General features: G+C 37.7%; 1 protein-coding gene across 1 annotated transcript in view; it reads left to right on the plus strand.

The window, feature by feature from the left end:
• LOC139700938 (uncharacterized) overlaps nt 1-17,707 on the plus strand; it is a 179,062-nt gene that overhangs the window by 24,867 nt on the left and 136,488 nt on the right. The window contains exon 2 of the mRNA XM_071599433.1: nt 16,332-16,426. The gene's annotated coding sequence lies outside the window, so the exon portion shown is untranslated. The remainder of the gene's footprint in view (nt 1-16,331; nt 16,427-17,707) is intronic.

Consider the following 17,707-nt stretch of genomic DNA (forward strand, 5'->3'; position numbering starts at 1 on the left):
ATTGCGGGTCAATGACAATTTAGAAAACCCCATCTCTTCCTCCCCCACCATGAATAGCCCTTCCTCGTTTGTCTTCCTTTCTGTCCATTTCATCTTTTCCCTCCACCTCCACTCCCATTTTATTTCAAAAGCCTCCAATGTAAGCCTATCATTTTGCCTCAATGGCCATGTTTCCGCGTCGTGTAAGACCACGCACCATATTTAAGGATTCATCTAAACTTTTCTTAACATTGGTAATTATAAGAAGGCAGGAAAGTCGGATGGAGAACTTTTTTATTGGCGATAGAATGTTAAAGACCGTGATATAGAGGAAAGGACTTAGGCAAGCGAAATGGGGGTCGGAATAGCATAGGCATGTTGGACGAAACGGAGGGAGGAAGGAAGTATGCAGAATTGAAGAGAGACTTCCTTTACTTCTGTGGGTGTGAAATTGTGTTTTGTTTGAGGAGGGAAGTAAATGCGTCGCTGCACCGTTCATCAGAAACTTACATTAACGGGTAGAAAACCAACATAACCGAGATATTTGTGATTTTTTTGCAGGGATAAAAAATGTTTTGTTTTGTTCATCGGCCCTATATTTGCCAAGATGTTAATTTTTATTGTGCTCTAGAGTGGATTCCATTATTCTAGTTTATCGCTATGAATGTGATATTTATTGTGATATTTTGGGAAACTGATATTAATGAGATGAGGATTTTTATTTTTTTTGTGTTAGAGATTGGTGTTTTGAGGTTTCCTTTAACTGTATCTTTTTTTTCCTGGCTGATTTTATTTATTATCTTTTGTGATAGTAATTGGATTTTAGATGTCAAGTTATTTTTCCAAGGCGTTCGATTGTAATACTAGGGACTTGTGTGCCAACTGACACTGTTCATATGCACATATGAGTTTTAATAATAATAATGGCTACAGGCAAAGAAGTATTAACGTAGTAGAGTCGAGAATGTATGACATGAACCTCAAGTAATGAAGTAAAGAAAATATCTGCGAAAACATCAAAATGGATGATAATTTTTATGGATCAGAAACTTGGTAATTGAGATAGCGGAATAAGGCTAGATTGAGATGTGGGTTCTAGAAGCATGAAAAAAAATAAGATGGACGAAAGGGTCTAATAATGTGACTAAAATGATGCCACCCTCGCCAAGTATGCGGAATTGAAGAGGGACTTATAATAGGATCGGATATCAGGTTTTTTGTTTGTTAAGAGAGCTTAAGAAATGTACCAATTTGCTTCGATATAGTCTATGACCGTCCAAAACCAACCCTAATGTTTAGAATACCAATAATAATAATATTGATTATTCTTTAAATATGCGATAGAGACCAGAACAGATACGATAACGGCAACAAAATAACTGAATGCTTACGAAATTTATACAGATGACAAGTGGAAATGCAAGTACGAGCCAATTCTATTTTTGCCAATGATTACAATACGTACATGGTAATTGATAGAAAGGACTTGAGGGGAATTATGACGTTCCCGTCTTGAATTAAAGAGGCTTGACCAACGAGTCCTAAAAACAAGACCATTTGGCAACGGATTGGGTTTTCCTCTGAATCTACTAGAAAACTCACTGTGACATTGCAAACAGATGAGGACGGCAATCCCACGGTGGAAATGTGTGTGAGAGAAAAGGAAGGTTGAGTGAAGGAGGAAGGCAGATATTATTTATTTTTACCTAAGTGACGCTATGGAATTTCAAAGAGGATTTTGAAAATTTTAAGAGAAAAAAATTTTACCCCTTCTCAGTGATTCGAACCCGGATGCTTCGATTTCGTTTCTGAATACTTTATGCCGTTAAGCCACCCGTGAAATTTAGCCATTGAATTTTGAAAATCTGGTGACGAGGGTTCGAATCACGTGCAAGACGATTTTTTTACACCTTTAAATTCACTCTTTGTAGGTATTTCAGCGGTTGACTTGACTAAACTTACGTTCTCAGGATTTCCCGCTATTATTTTTAATTTTTTTTCACGGATTACCTGAAATCTGTGTATCAGGACGAATTTTGGAACTTTCCCTCTCTTATGTACTCATCTGCATTAATGCACGGTAAATATTTTCAGTTAGGGGGGCAGAGGAGATGAAAAGGTGAGAGGAAAGAGGGAGTAGAGGCATGCCATAGAGGGAGATAGTCGTCTATATGAACAACTTTCGACCCCCAAAGCCTGTCAGTCGTCGCCAATATTTGTGCTACGCTCATTTTTTTCACGAATGGAACGCAACTCACATTCGGAGTCGGCGAGCGTGTTTGAAAACAACGTTACTATTCAGAAGGTCGGAATGGAAAAGTTGGAGGGGAACCATGACAACGACCCACGAATAAAAACTTATATAAATGTATATATATATATATATATATATATATATATATATATATATATATATATATATATACATACATACATACATATATATATATATATATATATTTTTAAGGTAATCTACCGGTTAAGGTAGGTTTTTGGATGGACACAACTACCAAACAAATATTTTATTACTCCTACAAAACACAAAATCCATCATCCTACTCTATATCAGGTCCCTCTTCATCTCTGAGTACTTTCTTCCTCCCTTCATCCCGTCCAACATCCCTATCCTGTTCCTTCCCTTTCCTCTTTTGCCCAACATTCTACCCTCTATCACAATCTTCAACATCCCACTACCGGTCAACACCCCCTTCATCCACTTTTCCTGCCTCCATTGGATTGCTCCCAACAAACCCCTCTCTTCGCCCACCATACCAAGTACTTCCTCGTTTGTTTTCTTCTCTGTCCATTTCACCTTCTCCATTCTTCTCCACACCTACATTTCAAAAGCCTCCAATCTACGTCTATCCTCCTGCTTCAATGACCACGTTTCCGCACCGTACATAGCTACGCTCCATATCAAAGTTTTGACGAGTCTATTCTTAAGATCCTTACTCAACGTCGCCGTCATCAACTCCCTCCTCCTTGTGAAAGCCTCTTTGCCTAGCGCAATTCTTCTCCTTACGTCCCTACTACTATGACCGTGTTGGTCCAAAACACTACCGAGATACGTAAACTGTTCTACCTGCTCTATTTTTTGCCCACCTATTTTATGTTAAGCTTGGCCTTTTTCTTTCTAGAAAATCGCATAACCTTTGTTTTATTAATATTGATTCTCATTCCATACTTATCGCACTCAATTTCCAATTCACTAAGCAATGCTTGCAGCCCCTTGGCTGACTGACAAACTAAAGCTTGGTCATCAGCAAACCTAACTGATTTTACGAATTCCCCACCCACCCTCATTCCTACCTCCAGTTCTTCCCATGCCTCTTTAATCATTTCCTCTGCATACAGGTTGAACAGCAACGGTGATAATGAACAACCCTGCCTAACAGCCCTTCCTAACACTGCCCAACCGGACTCCCCGTTCCCCACTCGCACCTGAGCAGTCTGAGACATGTACAGGTTGCGGATTAGCCTCCTTTCCCTCCAATCTATTCCTATTTTCTGCAGAATACTCATTAGTTTTTCCCAATTCGCTCTATCAAACGCTTTTTCGAAATCTACGAAACAGGCAAATACCTCCTGGTTGTGTTCTATATTCCTCTCGATTAATAATCTCATTACTGCAATGGCATCACGCGTACTTCTCCCCTTCCTAAACCCAAACTGATCCTCCCCTAAGTAATCATTTGCCCTACTCTCTATCATTTTGTTTATGATCCTGAGAACAACCATAGCTGCGTGGGATATCAAACTAATTTTCCTATACTCCTCACTTGACGTGGCCTTTAGCTTTTTCGGAATAGGAACTAAAACTGATCTCACAAAGTCTTCCAGCCAGATTCCCTCCTCATAAATACTACGTATCAGCCCATATAGCCTCTTCCTCCCACATTTTCCTAAGCATTTTAAAAGTTCCACGGGAATGTTATCTACCCCCACGGCCTTATTTAGTTCCATCTCCCTTAATGCCCTTTCTATCTCATTGTCTAGTATGCTTGGACCTAGGCTGTCTCCCTGTACGTCATTTTCTTTTTCAATGTCTAACTTTGTTGGTCTGAGTTCTTTACTATACAGTTCTTCTATACACTCCTGCCATCTCTCTTGGATCTTTCCTGCGTCAACTATTACCTTACCCGCCTTATCTTTAACTGTTAGCATAGCTCTTCCTTTCTTACTTCCCGATAACGATTTAACTTTGCTGTACAGCGCACCGATTTCACCCTTCCTCTGCAGACTTTCCATATCCTCGCACTGCGTCTTCCACCATGCTTCTTTTGCTTTATTTGTTGCCCGCCTCAATTTATTGTTCAATTCTTTGTACTTCATTTTACCTAATTCTGTATTTATATTCTTCCATATTCGCCGCTCCTCCAACTTTGTAATCATCTCATCCGTGATCCATGGTTTCCTAGTCCTTTTAGCGTTAACGGTTCCAATAGTATCTTTTGCCGCTTTAGACAACCCTTTCTTGATCATTTCCCATTTTTGTTCGATAGTACTAAGCCCTTTGCCATCCTCCATGATTTTCTCTACCGCCTGTTTGTATTCCTTCCTTTTCAAACCATTTAATGCTTCTACATTCCATTTTCTAACTCGCCGCCCCTGCCTTATCGTTTTTAAACGTACCCTAGATTTCATAACAACTAAATTGTGGTCTGAGTCCGCATCCGCTCCCGGGAAGCTGTGGGAATTTATCACACTGTTCCTAAACTTGTGTCTAACCAGGATATAATCTAGCTGATATTTTCCTGAGTCACCTGGCATTTTCCATGTGTACCTGCGTCTTTTTTGGTGTCTAAATGAAGTGTTGGTGATGACTAACCCCTGTCTCCTGCAGAACTCAACTGCTTTCTCCCCGCGGTCATTCCTCGTGCCTAAACCGTAGTCCCCGACCTCGTCACCATCTCTTCCTTCGCCTACCGTCGCATTCCAATCCCCCATCACTATCAAATGTTTCCGTGAAGGAACGCACGCAATCATGTCCTCTAACTGATCGTACATCCTATCGACCTCTTCTTCCTTATGGTTGCTCGGTGGCATGTATACCTGAATAATAACTAAGTTCGTCGGTTCTGCTTTTATCTCTACTAGTAGTATTCTATCTGTTACCTGCTCTATGTTGACTACGCTTCTTCCTACCTCTTCATTTAATACTATGGCAACCCCTCGTTGGCTCTCGTCCCCACCGCTGTATATTATTCTATACTTATCACTCCAGTAATCCCTGCTATCTTTCCATCTAACCTCGCATAGACCTAAAATATCTATATTTCCCCTTTCCATCTCTCGCTTAACATTCTCCAATTTTCCTCTCATCATCATTGTCCTAATATTCCACGTTCCTATTCTAACTAATTTTGTCTTCTTCTCCTGCGTCTTCTGTCCTGCTGCTGCTGGTTTTCCCTTGCAAGGGTTTCGTGGGATGACGACCGCGGAAGCCTTGCCTTCCCCGCTGCTGGGCACGACACACGGCCGATTGGGCCGAGCCCCGTAGTTGCCAGGACTCAAAATATCTGTATTGTCCATCATGTAAATCTTGGGAATGATAATTAAGGTGGTTTCCCGTTGCCTTCCTCATATATATATATATATATATATATATATATATATATATATATATATATATATATATGTGTGTGAATATATATATATATATATATATATATATATATATATTTAGTTTTGAGCCCAAATTACCTGCGAAATAATTCAAGAAATAGAGAGGATATTCACGGGTCTAGAGTATCTGCATCGGAACAGAAATGTCTTCGAACATCGCAACAGATTAGCGTCTTTCGAGAATCGACGAGTGGAAAGGAAATTGCCTTTGAGCGGTGAGTTCTCACGCCTTCTTGGAAGCCTGTCACTTCAGTTTCTTCGCTCAATTGACAGGGCGGTCGATCGATAAAGAAAATGAACGCCTTGAGGTGTACCCAAGAAACATTAGGTCCGTGCCGATATTTTCATTTCTCTCCCCTCGCCAAATATCTCAATAACTCCACGACCATTTCACAAAATAAAAAATGTTTTTTTTCCTTTTTGCTTCATTCCTCTAAGAAACCTCTTGGCGCTTAGTAAAAGACAATTGGAATGTATTACTTTGAAATAGACTGTAATTGGCAGGAACCAAAGACAATAACTCTTCTTTTTATATCTAGTACATCTCGTGTAGATAGGGATGTCTTTTACTGTTATAGGGTGCTCTTTCGTTTTGGGATTTTTTTAGAATATCTTAATTTTTACCATAATATTAATTTTGGTGTTCACTTGAGCGAATAAATCGTTTCGTCAGCGTTCGTGGCGGCTTTTTGAGGATAATAAAACTTCACATCGACATAAGTAGCCACTTACAACACCGTTTGAAATCGTTCATTAAAAATTCGTTATACGCAGTTGAAATTTTAAAAAAGTAATCCTTTCATCAACATCATCACTTGTAAGCAATGCCTCAGTTTCTTTAAATGGGGATGGGAGGCAACTTTTTCATTCAAAAGTCAAATTTTATGTGCGGATCAGTAATATGATATGACATTCGGATAGCTACAGAAGGTAATGTATCCCCAATTTGTTGGAAAACTTCGTTTTCAGTATATTCTATCGCCTGGAAAAAACCGAAATTATGAGCATGATCCCGCTGGTAAGCGAAATGATGAGATACGTTCCGCATAGAAAAATGCAAAATCAAATTACGAAAACTGGAGAATATGTTGGAGTACAGTAGGAAACAGATCTCCAGAAAGACTTTTAATACCGTAGGCAATGTACGTTGCTATGGAATACGCATCCAAGTAGAACGATCTTGGTAGCGTCTGAGCATCGATCCGGAATTACGGAGGTCCGTGTTTCGATTCCTTTTCAGGGAAACTTTTAATTTGATTTAAATCCGCAACCTTCCAACTTTCCCACTGGCATTTTATGCATCCTTAATGCGTATGTGCTTCTATCCCTTTTTTTGAAAATGATATCCGCATATGTTTTTACCGTTTGGCGGGTTTCCGTGTTGTAAGTTGTATTGTTTTCGATATTCCACATTGCCTTCTTTTGATTAGGCGTGTCTTTGATTCGCACTGTCCCTACTCTTTATTACAGCTCATCATTGCTTTCCTACTATCCTATCCTCTTGTGTATCCTCTGGAGAGTTCGACAAATCCTATTTTTTGGAGGTGTTAAAAAAATGGCCGGAACATTTGGAGAGGTGTATCTTTCTAAAAGGGGACTATGTTGAAAAACAAAAAAAATGATTTTGAAAAAAATGGTTTCTTCATTTCTAACACGGGTACTTATTGAACCGCCCTCGTACTCGTCCATTTCTCTGTTGGTACGTGATACAGTTCCCGAGCACCATCTCCCGACCGAAGAATCAGGACACTTTGTTGCATTAGTAACCCGCGGATTTCAGTGTATTTACATTTCATACGCCAAAAAAAATGTTTTTTTTCACGATTCGTTTTTTTTTTCATTCCCAATTTTCGAAATATATTCTGACGGCTTAGGAGACGTTATCTCTGCATTTGCAGACGATCTCATTCGCCCTTTCTCTTTTCACCGCTTCCGGAATGGCCAAAATTCCTTCCCGTTTGCTACGAATGACCACTCCATCCCACCTTTCCTTTAATTCCACCAAAAACTTTCTCCTCGTGGACGGCGAACGGAAAAGACCAGAATAGATCATAATTAAGTGAACAAACTCGCCAAAACCTTTCTGCAAATTCTCCTTCCCATTCAACCTTTTGAATTCTTTCCAGTTTACCTAACTCAATAGAAAGTTTCCATCCCGAAAAACACCATCTTGGAGTGTTCGCTCAACTGAAATCCATAAAAATTGGCATTGTTTCCACGGATACAACTGGAAAATACAAAAATCGAATCAATAGAGCTCAATTGTTATCATTTTTATAATGTGAAACTGTATGTCTTCTGTATACCGCTTTTTTGCTGATGTTCTTTGTCGTGCATTTTAAATCTGCAACATATTTTTCATCTCTTTGAAGGGGAAAAAATATTCATCTATCATGACTAGCGTATCAATCGCAAGTCTGCGTTATTTCCAGGGTACGCGCAACGGTTTTTTTTATTTTTTTTTTCATTTTTCGCCAACTCGTCGTAACTTTTTCCCTTCAGGATGCCGTAACTCTTGCCTGAATCTTGCGAATCTTATATCATGACATCCTTGGGGTGAAATTATACACAACCCCACATTTCTTCTCTTATGTGTGTACGAAATATACTTCTTCCCATTGGTTATCTCGCGGGTTCTTTATTCCCTTCTTTGCCTTAGGGTTTCGCTTATCTGATATTCTCCCTTCTATTGCGAATGTTAATGGCTAAGAGGGGATGGTAAAGGAAAAGAATTACCATTGCGGTCGGAATGAATGGATGCGGTTGGGACGTGCAAAGAGCTTGCAATAGAAATAATGTGGGGCATGCTAGAGGCATTCAATGAGACGTTGTGTCTGAGGCACCTGTACCAAATACAGTCAATTTAAAAACTTTGGAACTAGGCTGAAATTTGTGGAGTCATGAACAAATGTGAAAGTGTATATATATATATATATATATATATATATATATATATATATATATATATATATATATATATATATATATATAAACACAGATGTAGATTTTTAGAATATAGAGACACAAAGAAAGGACACTCACAATTTGTTATTTGACGTTTCGACAGCACGGCTGTCGTCTTCAGAATCAGATTCTGAAGACGACAGCCGTGCTGTCGAAACGTCAAATAACAAATTGTGAGTGTCCTTTCTTTGTGTCTCTATATTCTAAAAATCTACATCTGTGTTTTTATATATTTGTGCGTCGCCGAAGAGCGTTCCATTTCGAAGATATTTTATATATATATATATATATATATATATATATATATATATATATATATATATATATATATATATATATATATATGTGTGTGTGTGTGTGTGTGTGTGTGTGTGTGTGTGTGTGTTTGTATGTATACACACATATATACATATATATATATATATATATATATGTGTGTGTGTGTGTGTGTGTGTGTGTGTGTGTGTGTGTGTGTGTGTGTGTGTGTGTGTGTGTGTGTGTGTGTGTGTGTATATCGCAATATAGATCACAAATAAAATAGATAACATTTAAAAGGACACACATTGTAGATGAGCTTTGAGCTTTCGACCTTCTTCAAGTAAGACTTACTTGAAGAAGGCCTCGGAGAAGGCCGAAAGCTCAAACGATCTACAATGTGAATGTCCTTTTAAGTGTCATCTATTGTGCCGCCCAAATTTTATATATAAGTTATTAAAATATTTATCTTTAATTAATTAATGTATCTTCAAAAGTAATTGTATACATTTTGTATATATGAGTAAACCAGAAGGGGCGATATCCTTGGGTGCGGAGGCAGGGAAAAGTTTCAAACGCGGAACGCTTTCATTAGGAATAGTCACCGCCAGGATAAAGGAAACAAGGACGGCAAAGGAAAAAACTGGATGGAGCAGAAATAATCTTTAATGATGATGGATAGAGTTTTGGAAAAGGAAGTATGCACCGACCAAGGAGACTGGAGGATGGGAATGTTAGGTAACCACTGAAGAGTGGAAAATAGTCCTCAAAAGCAAAGAAAAAATTAAGTATCCATTCCCTCGGATTGAGCAAGTCATAGCAGCGCATTGCATGCTGGTTTTTCGTCGGAGAATCCAGCCCATTCATATGGCCTACGAATAGAGTCAACAAAGCCAACCAATAACGCTGCATTACCCAAGAAAAGGTATGGGTGACCTTCGTTGAGTGTACATTAAGACATGAAGTATTTCAAAGACTTTCGTGGTCGAAAATCATGCTGCGCATGGTTATTGTAGCTTTAGTAGGAGCGGGGGAGGGGGGGAAGTTTATTCTGGTGATGGTAAAATCGCTAAATGGGACGAAACTCGAATAAATTCAACGCACGTCATAACGACCGGGAAATAATAGTGACTTTTTTCACATCATTTAACCTGAGAGCCTGGCAAAACTTCGAAGTCGGCAGTAGTGCTCTGATATACGAGGTAATTGATAATCATGTAGACGGTATTATCGAAATGGATCATATTGTCAATGACATAGACAATACTGCAAATATTAAAGGTTTTATTGATGAATTATGGTATCTCTAATGTGGATGGCATTATTGGAATGGGTTATACTGTATAGTTGAATCAATAATCAAAATGTATCGATGTGTACTGTATTGTCGATTTGACGGTATTAATATACATGCTTAAATACCCTGAGGTTGCAAACAAGGAAGCAGTTCCTCAAAATGTTTTTATGGAGAATGGGGGTCAAAGATATGGAGTATTGGAAAAGTGGACCAGCGAAAAGTAGGAACATTCGGAACATGGCGCGGTAGAGGAGGAAGCTGAATATGAAATAGACAAACAAAGTGAGGAACGGGGAAGAAGTATATAGAAGAGCAGAAAAGCCAAAAGGACAATATGGAGAGACCTATGCGGTGAAGAAGAGCTAGAATTGGATTGGACACAACTTGAGGCATAATGAATTGGTTAAAAGTACGATAATAGAACTCGTAAAGATAGACAAAGATAAAAGTTCATTAGAAACAAATTAAGAAGAACGTAAAACAGAGATATTATCATGGGCTAATGGAAAATCGACACACGGAGAAGAATGGAGGACTCCACTATGCAAATCCTAGGGTTGAAATACTGATGATAATTTCGAAGACGCAATTGAAAACTGAATAAAATCGGTACTTTAAATATAGACGATTTTTTCGATACCGTTATTATAGCCACTTTTGCTTTATTTTATCGATTTAGTTTAATGATCGAAATGAATGATATAGTCGATTATGAATATTTATAATCGATAATGAATGAATTATATGAACGATTTTGTAGACATGTACGGTCTAATTCCTTTCGAAGAATTTCCGCCAATATCGACCGCCACATATCGATGTGATCAGTATTGCTGGAACCTTCCTACATCTCCGACATTACTCGGAATTTTTCGAAATCGATAATTTTCCAGCCACAGCTGCTGAATCGATGCTTATTTTAAATCGATGTCCGATATTTGTATAGAGGAGTATCGCACGGCCTTGTTGCAGATTTCTCTCTCTCTTTGTCTGTATCTACTACGTATCTTCCCTTCTCAAGGGGCGCAATCGTCCTTGAGGAAGAAAATGTGGGAGTGTCAAAGGTCACGGGGTGTTTTGTGAGAGGGGCGTGGTTGAAGGAGGGTCCATTCGGCAGGGATGGGATGTCGTGAGGTGGAAGAGAAAGGCGCTAAAGGGAGTGGGGGCAGAGAGTGAAAGGGGATCCAGGCCGATAAGGACCGAGATGGGGACAAAGGGAGGCCTAGTTGAGAATCGCTTCATTCGCTCCTTCCATTCCCAGTCTCCGGGCACGAAAGCGGTGACCGGCGAACGGTGAACTCTTCCTGAATGGGAATTTTCGTTCGTGAAGACAGAGGGAGACGGGGGTACGGAGAGATATCCCTCTGTCGACGCGGAAGATCCTCCAAATTAATTCCTTGGGAAGGAGAAGGGTTCCGCCCGCGATATCTTCTGGTTTCGTAGCGACTCCATTATCTAGTCCTGTCTCCTTTGTGTTCGCGTGGAGAATGTTGGCTGTTTCAAGTTTCAGCTTACTCTGCTTTCCAAGCACCTAATATGCTTAACATGAGCTTCTATGGTTGATGTTGATTTCAACGTGAATTGCAATTGAAAATACGCACGAATTCTCTTGTTTACAAGATAAAAAGTAATGTTTTTGCATAAAAATGTCCGTGTTCTGGTTTTTTTACTCCCACACACACAAGCCCATGAGTTTGTTTTTTATATTTCTTAGGAAATGAAATGCTTAAGACGGCAAAATAGGGAGGAATCCTGCGAAAGTGAGATAGGAGGGGGAAAGGAAAATAAACTCATGCTTGGGATGAAATTAAGGGAAGGTAAATTGTATGCACAGCTAAATAGCGAAATGTTATAATATGTACTGCTGGATCTAAAGATATTTTGAGTAATTTTAGTCAGGTTCCAAGAAACTGCTGGAGATGCCGTGACAGTAACTTTTTGACGGAGTCATCCGCTAATATGCATTTCAATGCTACAATTTCAGAGTGTAAAAAAAATCATTCGCCCTGATCGGGATAAGAACCCAATCAACCCATCAAAATCCCTGTCGAGGTGAGTGATTTTCACATTCTAAAATTGTTGCATTTTAGTTAGGGTTTCGAAGTACTGTGATTTGTAGCGTCAAGACCATTCAAAACCCTATCTTAAACCGATAGACTGCTTCTAATTAAATGAAATAGGATAGATTAATGTGAAAGGATTCAGCCCCTTCGTCAGCAGAAGAAGACTGATAGGTCAATTGTACTGTAGATGGTGCATGGTGATTGGGTAGGTAAAGGTTAGGAGACGAAAACCGTGTGAGGGGGTAGGAAAGTAGGGGGCTGGTTACATCGAAAGTAGTTGGGCATGACGGGAAATCCAACCCGGGTCCTCCGTTCATTTTCCCAGTGGTTTGCTTACTGGAATACCACGCCCCTCATTATGCGTGTGAGGTTAAACATGGCGACTTCTAGAATATAAACTGGAATTTTACTCCTTCAAAAAATCATGCCTTTCTCCTTAGATGAATGTCCAGAGCATGTGGTGTTGTTTGACTTCGAGGGACTTGATTTTGGAGGCAAACTTGATGTACATACTACCTCGATCTGAGGGCCAAAAAAATAGCTCGAAAAAATTAACATAGCCTTAAAAAAAGATGTCGATTTTTTGAGAACACAACTACCCCTCCTCCCCAAGCAGTCACTCGAGCGGAAAACCAGAGGCTAATTCGTTCACTTCGCTGAACCCCATGTGACCAAGGTCCGACCGAGGGACACGCCTAAATTTTTAGTTGAATTGGCCATCACGTTTTGAAAATATCAAATTGCTTAAGATCCCATCTCCTTTAAAATTATCCATAGGTCGTTTATGCACCTTAAAACTACACAATTAACTCCCTATAGGGTGAAATTTTCATGAGAAATCCACCGTTCCACTGAAGAGGAAAACACACCCGGGCGACATCTTGTTTCTCACAACAATAACAATGCCACCATGGCAACCAAACAATCCAACGTTTGGTGAACAAGTAGTTTAAATTACGTGCAAGAATGGTTAAAGGGTCAGATGCAAAAGTTTGCTTGTTCGCCACCCACACCCACGCGATGGCTCCCTGCGAAATCAGAGAACTTTTGATTACGTTGGTAGACATTGCGGCCCCTAAAGCTCTCATCACGCTTGTCTCAAGGGCTCCAATTATGAAGGGCTAAAGTTGGTTCCCGGAAGTTTACACTTGTGTCCAATTGATATTGAAGTAGGAAGGTTAAGTTTAAAGGTAAAATAGTTGAAGGGTATAAACTGGAACAGGCAAAACATTTCACTTGGAGATTGAGGAAATCATCGAGGCAAAATTACTTAAAATTAAGGAAGACATTAAGAGAAAAATTGCTTTCGACAAAGGAGCTTTATTGAATGGGACAGGTAGTTGCAAGCAAGGGTCTTAAGCACCGATATGAAAAGATGATTGCCGAAAACTTGAACATGGGGAATTAATAGTTGGTTGTAACTGGAAGACGTAAGTCGATTTCGCTAAGTAATTGAACTCTTTTCAAAAGACGTGGAAGGATTATTCGTCCTCATGGACTAATAAATAATAATAGCCTTGCAGGATAGCATAGCAATATGTTTAAAAATGAACCTTTTTGAATGTTATATCGTATGATAAGTAATTTTACCACTCGCCTAAAGATGGGCGAAGCTCATTCAACTTATATTTTCACTGTCTAATTCACAGACACCATGCACATAACCATGAACATGGTGTCTCGGAATGTACACCATGTACATTTGTTCACATTACATGCCTTATGTATATAATATGGCAACTTTAACACTATTATTTAGCTAATATATATATATATATATATATATATATATATATATATATATATATATATATATTAGATGATTTCTTCGATGTAACACGGAAGTGCCGAATAATAAATTGGACAGCAACAAGCAATATAGAAACACATAAAAAGATCACTCACACGTTATTTCTTGATCCTTTCGACGGAATTCTGCTCCGTCTTCATCGGAATATAGATGTTGCTGTCCAATTTATTATATATATATATATAATAATATATATATATATATATACAGAAACAGATATAAGGAAAAGGGATAGGAACACATATAAAGGACGAACACAATAAAGGTGGGGAAGGCGGAATCGAACGGATCACAAGAGTAAAAATATTTCCTTGACCGGGACTCGAACCTCGGATCTTTCCACTTGCCGGGCGGATGCTCTTAACCACTTGAGCTATCGAGGAAACGTAATTTACCCTGAGATCCGTGGGTCTAATATGTCGCCAAGCGCCCCGATTCTTTAGCCAAGAGATGGCGTCAGGGGACTGTTTCACCCACCAAAGGAGAAATAGACAATACACAAGAGGAAAGGACAGTGGTTTAGAATTCATACAACATCATACAGGAAAGGAACAGTGCGTTTCGTGGCACGCATAGCCAGAAGAAAGAGATGAGCCACATTGGCCAAATACACATTCAAACACGAAATCCCGCCAAACGGTTAAGAGCATCCGCCCGGCAAGTGGAAAGATCCGAGGTTCGAGTCCCGGTCAAGGAAATATTTTTACTCTTGTGATCCGTTCGATTCCGCCTTCCCCACCTTTATTGTGTTCGTCCTTTATATGTGTTCCTATCCCTCTTCCTTATATCTGTTTCTGTATATATGAGTATTTATTCGCCGTTTGGCGGGATTTCGTGTTTGAATGTATATATATATATATATATATATATATATATATATATATATATATATATATATATATATATATATACATTCATATATAATTTATAACACTGAGCACTAGTGGACACAGACAAAAACAAACAGAAACACACAAAAAAGAGACTCAATATTTTGAAAAATATTGAGTCACTATAGTATATAGTGTCACAGTATAGCATATAGTATAGAGTCACAATAGTGACTCACTATTTTTCAAAATAATGAGTCTCTTTTTTGTGTGTTTCTGTGTGTTTTTGTCTGTATCCACTAGTGCTAAGTGTTATACATTATGATTAACGTCCGTGAGACTTTCAAAAAGTGATATATATATATATATATATATATATATATATATATATATATATATATATATATATACATATATTTATTTATTTATATATGTGTGTATATATATGTATATAATATCATATTATATATCATAACTCTTCTTTAGCATGTTTCATTTGAAACTTGCTTGAACTGATTTGATTTTTTTACCCCCAGATAACTCCAAATATCATGGTAGACATGATAACGGTGTAAATATTAAATTAGTCTATGAATAGGGAATTTGTATTTCCGCCATGTTTATTGGTATTTTGATATCAATTTTAGTCGACTTTCATATTTAATTTTATGCATCAATGTCTGGGAGAAATTTTAATTAATAATAATGTGCAAGGATACAAATTCCATTCAGTTCGTGCAAATTGTACGAACCTATCACTTAACAACGCGTTACCAAGACATTTGTGTACCTCTTTAATTGCGCATAAATTGTGATGAAGGATTACTAAAAGTTAGGAGGCATTCGCAAATTGTTTCGTTTTTGCTATTTGCTAATTCGTTATTGTTTCTTGCATTTAATTAGCAATAATGCCTTACGTTTAATCTATAAATACTTATTATTTAATCAACTCAGTAATGAAATCCATTGATTTACTGAAAAAGTCAAAATCTATGTTTAAAATTTTTTTTCAATGTTATTTTTACGTATTATTTCCAATTATATATTGAACACGTTATAGACATCATTTACTTTAAAGTAATTTCTTTTTATTAATTATTTTGTGAGATTATTCAATGAATATAGTTGTGAGATTCATTAAATATAGCATTTCATGGTGCGTCCGATATACAGTAGGTTTTCACGGTGACGCTTTCCAAACGTGTGAGTGACGTAAATGCTAAAAATACGTGGCTGTAATTTGTTCGCGAAGTAATTTGACGTCACCAGCCCTTTGCCGTACTCTTTTCAGCGATAATTTGGGACTTAACTCGTGAATTTTGCCTCGGAAGGAAATCGCCATTTAAAATATTTTGTTTGTCAGCGGTATTAAATGTTGCGCTCCGTGTTGTGCGTATTTTTCATAAATTTTATCTTGTAGTATGGCTGTGTGGGGAATCATAGTATATTGCCGTTGATTTTCATTTCGTATGGCATCTTATATGAATCGTTTTTTTTATTTCCCGCAGTGCTTCGTCGTCGAGAAGTCACCAACTCCATGGTGATCGTTTGAATAATAGTAAGGAGTCGGAAAAAGCAGACTTGAGAAATCTCTCCTCGCAAGGTAAGAAAAATTATTTCTTTTTTTCTCTCTCTCTCTCTTTAAAGTTTGAGAATATACGTTTCTCTTCATTTTTCTCCTACATTTCGCATTATTTAAGAGTTGAGTAATTTTTATGATAATTCTAATGGTTTTTGTCAAGATAACATCAGAAATATTGCGCCATCTTTTAAAAAGTTGAGGAAATTCAAGCCGTAGAGTTCTTAAACTGTGTTTATCCTTTCTTTTTCTTATCTCTCTCTCCGCGTGTGATGCATGCTTTGCTTCCACTCGATATTTCTTTCCTTTTTATATAAGTCTTGATAATAGCTCAAAGGCTTCCAGCATTTTGATGCAAATCTTTGCCACAACAGTCATCAACCATAGCTTACGTGTTCTTGGGATAGCATATATAAATCAATCGAAAATGGCGAACTAGACGAAATTGATGGGAATACTCTCTCCCCAATATTTTTTATCTATTTTATTTGCATGCGTTTCCATTCATGCATATTTGCATCCATTGAATTCGTTCGAATCGGATGTCCTTTTTTTACGGAAATGGAATTCACGTCATATTCAGCAAATAAAAAATGTAAATACGATCACGTTGATTGATGAGTTTTTGTGAAAAATATATCCTGTTTCGGGAAACAACAAGTTTTCTTCGAGAAAGGAGGGACTTACCATGAAATTTACTACGAATAAGAATTGACAGACATTGATTTAAAAATTCTCCCATAAACCATTGGTTAAGCTTTTAGGTCAATGAACTAAGACAAAAACAGACACTGAATAAGTATCAGCGAAATTGAATGCCGCAAAAATGTAATTTTTTCCGTACTCGAATTTGAAGTTATAAGGAAAATAATATTTTTCTTCATAACATTAAATTAACAACAATTATACTCATCAATACAATATAAATACCAATATTTTATTTATTTAATAAACGAAGAAGAACAAAATACTCATTTTAGTGAATTTATTCATGTATAACAATCATTTGGTAACCAGTGACACAAGCAATTATGTGCCTGTATTCATTCATTTGTTTAACAAAAATAACGCGGTAATTCTATTCCATAATTCTGGTATTTTCATTCAATTAGTAGATTGTCATTATGTCAACAACCAAATAAATTTCTTTCTCCTGTCCATAAACGTTACGTGTTACTATTACTACTCGGTAGTCTACCTTATAATGTAGATTTTGAATGAACGCAAACTTAGCGAAGCTATGTTTCTTTGTCTAACAAGAAACATTCTGACACCTCACACTACAATAAACACTCAATCAACTCC

This window comes from Hetaerina americana, unplaced genomic scaffold, assembly GCF_022747635.1.
Source record: "Hetaerina americana unplaced genomic scaffold, ioHetAmer1.1.p SCAF_11, whole genome shotgun sequence".
Lineage (NCBI taxonomy): Eukaryota > Metazoa > Arthropoda > Insecta > Odonata > Calopterygidae > Hetaerina > Hetaerina americana.